The sequence below is a fragment of the Camelus ferus genome, chromosome 11 (genome assembly GCF_009834535.1).
Source record: "Camelus ferus isolate YT-003-E chromosome 11, BCGSAC_Cfer_1.0, whole genome shotgun sequence".
NCBI lineage: Eukaryota > Metazoa > Chordata > Mammalia > Artiodactyla > Camelidae > Camelus > Camelus ferus.
The window spans coordinates 55284549-55291193 of NC_045706.1; positions in this window are offsets into that span (position 1 = coordinate 55284549).

The window sequence follows — 6645 nt, forward strand, 5'->3', positions numbered from 1 at the left end:
TCATTGGTGCCAAAGACACCGAACATGAGAAATCGGTATTCTCCACGCATATGGGGTAGGTTGTGGGGAGGAATTCCTCTGGTTCCAGTGATCTACGAGGTTTTGGGGATCCCGGACAGGACAGAGAGGGACGGCGTGAGATTTCATCACACTACTCAGAACAGCGTGCAATTTAAAACTTATGAATTGTTTTTTTCTGGAATTTACCATTTAATATATTCAGGTGGCCGTTGACCGCAGGTAACTAAAATCGTGAAAAGCAAAACCATAGATAAGGGGAAATCACTGTATTTACCCAAGGGACCAGAGCAGCCAGGAGGAGGGCAGTCAGTGTTTATCCATGGAGGCAAGAATGAAGACAGGTTGGAGGTAAAGCTGGGAAGGTAGGAGGGTCGGCACTGGTGGGCAGAGTGAGTAGGGGCGCTGGTTTAGGACTAAGACCAGGACTGGCCTGACGTCATACAGTGGCGGCTGTGTGGCGTGTGCACAGGCCCGTGAAGCACTGGGCTTCCGCCAACTTGAAGGCAACATGATTTAGTATTTGATGGGGTCAATACAGTGACTCATCCCCCAGCAGCTGTGATCTCTGGGACCTCAGCTCCTGATAGGATAACTCAGGTGAGAATTCTTTGGTACCTAGAAGACACTTGATTCTGAAACAATTCTCCCACAACCAAGAAAGAGCAGAGCCTGCAAGGACATCGCAGCAGTGGATGCAGAGAGAGGAACCTTACTGTGATCTCCTTCACTAGCTCTTCTACTCCTGGGTTCTCACATGCATTAGCATCGCATTTATGAAAAGACCACCAGACTGAGTCATGAGGTGGGTTCGAGTTCTGGTTTAACTGTGTGACTGAGCAAAGCTCCGACCCTCACCTTGCACTGGGGAAATGGGCATGATAATTCCTGCCTACCATTTGGGGCTGTTTATTAGAAGTCATTGAGGGAATGACAAATATGAGACAGTGCTTCTCCAACTTTCACATACATGCAAATCACCTGAGGATCTTGTTAAAATGGAGATGGTCAAAGAAAACCAAATACTAGTTAAAGGCAGTGAAGACAGGTTTTGCTCAGGAACTGCTATAGTAGAGGAAAGGCCTCAGTTTCGAACTGAGTTCAGCTGGGCTGTGTACAAAGGTGACTGGAATTGTAAAGGGAAAATGAAGGAGTGGGAGGGGGGACAAGGAAGTGCTTGAGCAAAGCCAGAGAAGTAGAAAATTACAAAAAGCGGATGGAGGGATGGGTCACTGTGATCAGGCCGTCTGTCTGTGTTTGCTAAACTGGCTCGCTCAAGTTAGGCGTCAGCCCTCCCACAGAAACTGGGAGATGGAGCCCCATCAGTCTTGCTGAGGACATTTCAAAGGGATGTTCCCAGGTTCTTGAGCTTAAAGACAGTCCTAGGTTTCAGGAGATATACATACATCTCAAAGGGACAGAGAAAGGATTTACAATTGTAAATTTTGTTTTTAAAGTAAAAGCCCCAAGAAAAGGGAGGTCAGAGGCCTCTGGTCAGGTGTTTGACTAGAACAAAGGGTAAATTCTTTTGGCTGCCCAGAGCTTTCCCAGGCAAGGACTCAGGGGGCCGGATCTTCCCAGGAAACAGCCTTGAGTGCTAAAAACTATGCTAGTGTTTGTTTAAGTCTCCTAGTGTGGGAATTGGACAAAATAATTTGTACTGAAAGTTTTACAGTTCTCAAGACTGGGGTGAGGCATGAGTTCCTGCATTTCTAACAAGCTCCTGGTGATGATGCTGTTCTACTGGTCTGTGGATCACATGTTGAGAAGCAAAAATCTAAAGGACCCTACAAATCAAACACGTTAATATCTGTGGACTTTGGGCTGGAAGCTTCAGCAGCCTTTGACAAACAATAGCAGGTTGGTAAACTAGTCGAGAATCCATAATAATTCAAACTACCATGAGAATGCAAGAAAGAGTCCTTATGAGAAAGCCGATGGTTCTCAGTTTGGAAGCAAAGTAGAATCACCTGAGGAGGTTTAAACAAAATTCTGATACCTTGGCCACACCCCCAGACCCCTTAAATCAGAATCTCAGGGATGGGACAGAGGCAACAATATTTCTTAAAGCTCCTGGGTGATTTCAACATGCAACCAAGGTTGAGGATCATCCTAAAATAATTTAGTGTCAAGACTAGAAGGCCAGTGTTCACCCCTTAAGAGAACTTACCCAGAACCAGGCTGACCCTGGTAATCTCTGATGCATTTTGGAAAATTGTCTTTGGATGGCAAAGGTCAGGGATGGTGTGGACATGGATATAGGGGGAGCCTGGGTTGGAACTGAACCTTAAAAGTGGAGGAGATTTGGGTAAGTGTACAGGGTAAAGAGGTCATTTAAGGCAGGATCAAGCCTTTGAACCAAGAGGTAGCCAGAGGGAAAGTAAGTAGTAAGCATGGGAGAACAGAGGGGAGTCTGGTCCATATTGTTTACCTGATTCTGTGTTCTCTTCCCCAATACAGAATTCTCAAAAAGCAGCACCCTTTTCACAAGGATGACTATTTTAATATTAAATGAAACAATTTTACTGGGGGTGGGGAGGAGGCTTCAGGCTACTTTATCTCTCTTTTCCCATGGCTAGGAACACCACTGGGAGGTGGGGGGATGAAGGGAGGTATGAAGGTGAGCTGTAGGGAAGAGTCTGTAGGGGGTCGTGAGTGCAAAGGAAATCAGAAGGTCCAGACTGAGCACTTCTCCTCAGCCCTGGCTACCTTCCCTCCATTTGCAATTGCTAATGTCCCATGGGGCAAGTAGGCAAGTGTATATTAAACTATGCTTAGGGAGAGAAGGGGAAGGAAACGTTGTCTTGTTCTGGTTTAACCCCTCAAATCCCTTCTAGGTTTAAAGGTTTGTTTAGGGGTTGGTTCGCTGGTTTTTTAAGGAATGACCATAAAGGATGATTGTGGGAGGGATCCCTGGATTTGGGGAAGGAACTTTCAAGGACATGTTTCTTCCCAGGTAGACCTAGTCACTTTTTCTGCTTGGATTCGCACAGCCAATAAGGAAACCAATGATGGTACCGGAGCAGCACAAACTTTATTCAACGGCCAAAGATTGGAGAAGTGGGAGCTTAGTTTGCAAATCAATTTCTCAACCTGGTTCTGAAGGAGACACCATATATGTAGGTGGGTCAAGGTAAAAGGGAGGGAATTGAGTGAAGAGAAGGAGGAATATTCATAACTTATTCCAGAACAGGGGTGTGGTCTGGACCCAGAACTGAGGCAACACATCTTTTCAGGCAATATTCTTTTTCAGTCCTTGTCTGGGCTTTCCTGTTGTTGTCATGGCAACTGTCATGGTGCTGGTGGGTGTGTTATTTAGCATGCTAATATATTACAATGAACGTATAATGAGGCTCAAGGTCTACTGCAAGGCGAGTCTTATGCCATCTTGGGCCTCGCTGGTTGTTACTGAATGCAAGTTCATGTACTGGATGTACTGTGAGGTCAAAACAAACCGAAACCTCGGAGTTTGGAGCAGATAAGGTTTATTGCAGGGCTGAACAAGGATGATGGGTGCTCATTCCCCTCAAAACCTGAACTCCTCAAAGGGTTTCAGCAAAGCATTTTTAAAGGCCAGATGAGGGAGGGGCCTCCCAGGGTATGTGATCAGCTATGCTGATCACATAATTCTCTGGTTGATGGTGATCCATCCTTAGGTAACAGGTCTGGGGTTACAGGTACTCATGGTTATCAGATAGTTAACTTTTTCCATTTGGTGGTATGGTTTTTAGCATCTGAAAAACTCAGGAAAGATACTATTATCTAGGTACTTCAGAGAGGAGCTACAGCAGGGGATATGGGGGAAGGTTCTGTCCTGGGAAGGCCCCACAGGGTCCTGCTCCATTACAGTTCTAACTGGTTTTTATTTTTCTCTTTGAAGCTTCCTCCTTTCGTGGGTGAGCCTCAAACTTAGCTAAGGGCAGCTGGTTTCCATTTGAGGGAGGGGCAGGGGTATGACACTGGGGCAACAGTATGATAACAAAACTTGATAAGGGTAGGAGTCAGTTCTTCTCATAATTCAGTAAGAGCACAAGGAGAAGGAGTGCTGGGATGTGCGTACTTCTGTAGATAGGCTGGCCAGAAAGGAGGCCTCTTTCATAAAATGACATTTGGGCAGACAACTGAAGGAAGTAAGGAAGTGAGTTTTAGAAATATTGGAGGAGTAACAGTCCAGGTAGAGGAAACAGCAAGTCCAAAGGCCCAGAAGTAGGGATGAGATTGCTACGTTCAAGGAACAAAACAAGCAAGTGTGGCTATAGCAACATGAGTGAGGGGGCAGAGGTAGATGAGATTATAAAAGAGAAGAACAAACCTGACTCCATATTGGATCTATTCCTTTAGCTCTAACCCTTGAGCTCTGTTGCCTGTGCTGAGTCATGCTGGCTCTGCACCTTTGTGAAAGAATGTTGCCTGTAGCCTGAAATATATGGGAGAGCCCCGTTCTTAAGGCTCTCGCCTTTAAAAAGTTGCAGAACAACTATATTGTTGGAGGTTTATAGGAACATTGTGACCAGACCTGGGGGGACAGCTGCAAAAACAAAGGATTCTTGCACCAAGAATTTTGCAACAACCAGGTACCCACCTCCCCTTTTAGTATAAAAGCAGCCTGAATTCTAACTCAGTTAAGAGGGTTTTCTGAGGCACTAGTCCACCATCTTCTGGGTCTGCTGGCTTTCCAAATAAAGTCACTATTCCTTGCTCCAACAACTCATCTCTTGATTTACTGGCCTGTCATGCAGTGATCAGTACAAGCTTAGACTCAGTAATGATCAGAAGGTGGTGAGATGGTAGAAATGTGGTTCTGGCAGGCCAAGGCAAAACTTCTGAATTTTACTGAGATGGAAATCCACTGGAGAGTTCTGAGAAGAGGAATGATCTATTATTCTGACTGCTTTGAGATGATCAGTTATAGAAGATCAACCAGGGACACCACTTGGGATGCTACTGCAATAATCCAGGCAAAAGATAATTTTGGCTGCAAGTGGGCAGTAGCAGTGGAGGTGGTGAGGAACTGCCAGATGCTGGATAGGTTTGAAGGCAGAGCTAAGGGGATTTCCTGAATGACTGGCTATGGGACATAAAAGAAAGAGGAGTCAAGGGTGACTACAAGATTTTGGGCCTGAGCAACTAACTACACGTGAATTTTGCAGTAAAAGGGAGCAGAAAATGATAGTGTAAAGGGAAGGTTTTAATGGGCTACAATAGTTACAATCACTGAACCAAAGATACCATTTGGGATGCAGCAAAGCAACACGAAGTGAACAACAAGCTTCCCAATGGTATTACTGAGTAGGGTACAACTTACATAAATTTTTAAGGCTGTACAACAGTATTGTTTAAATTCTATACATATGTAGTAAAGTGTAAGAACACATATGGAATGATAAACAGTGTGAAGCCAGGATTGGACACCATCTGGTTGCTTCACATTTTTAAAAATCCTATTGCTCAGGCCAGATCCTAGTCCAGCTAAACCAGAATATCTGGGCATGGATTAAAGATGGATCCAGTTTTGTTTTGTTTTTTTTTTTAAAGCTCCCTAATGGATTCTAGTATGTAGGCAAGGTGGAAAACCAGTGCCTTAAATTGAGAAACAATGTGACATATTAGAGAAAAATTTCCCTTTATACCTAAGCCTTGAATAGAGTATTTGTTTTGGTGTTAGGCAAGAGATACCTATGCCCTAATTTCCATGTTGTTCAGCCAGGAAACATGAAACTTTCCCAAGAGACAGATGAGCCCAGATTGTGGTCTTCCAACATCCAAGGAATTCCTCAGAGAAATGGCTGATTGCAGGCTTAGGGGCAGGCAATGTACAAGATGAGCCTGGGATATTCTGTCTTATCAGGTATCAAGCAAGCTCCCAAAGGCCACTGAAAGCTTCAGAAAGAAAGTGCTTAGGATCTACCTGGAAGAGGCTCTTCCTTGCTAGAGATAGGATAATTTGAGCATCTATAGTTAAAATGGATTAAAATAACTCATAAGTTCATAATGATCCTTTAAAAATAAAAATCTTTGGATGATTCTAAGAAATCAATTCCTCTTAAAACCTGGAAAAGGAAAAAGAAAGAAATCTTATCCCACCTTTGTTACTTCAAAGAAACCAAGGAGTTGATGAGAGAAGTTTTTCATTACAGAAGTACTTGCTCAGGGCTGGTTCAGCCATAATTAGAATGGGAGTGGTCACGGGGTGGCCAGTGGGAAAGGCCAGATCCCTGAAAACGCCTCTCAGGCTTGATCCACAGGGCAGCTCCTTACAGGGCTTCCTCCCAGCAGATGATGCTTCAACTACTCTCTTCATCTAGCAAGACATGCTGCTTCCACTTCCTACTCCGAATGCTCCCCTAATACAGAAAGTCAGTTAAAATCTTGATCCTACCCCTCACTTAATGGGGGGGAGAACAGACTTCTGGGGAAATGAGGTTACAAGACGCAAAGCTGGTCAGGAGCAGCTTTTTGATGGAGAGAAAAGAGCTCTGAACTAAGCCTCCAAAGCTGGGACAGCAATTTGACATGAATTGCAAACTAGGCTGGTCTTTTCCTTCTCTAGGTCTGTTTCCTCACTTGTCTTTGGGCTGTCTATGTACTGTCTATGGGCTATCCTAGATTTGGTAACCACAGGCCCTA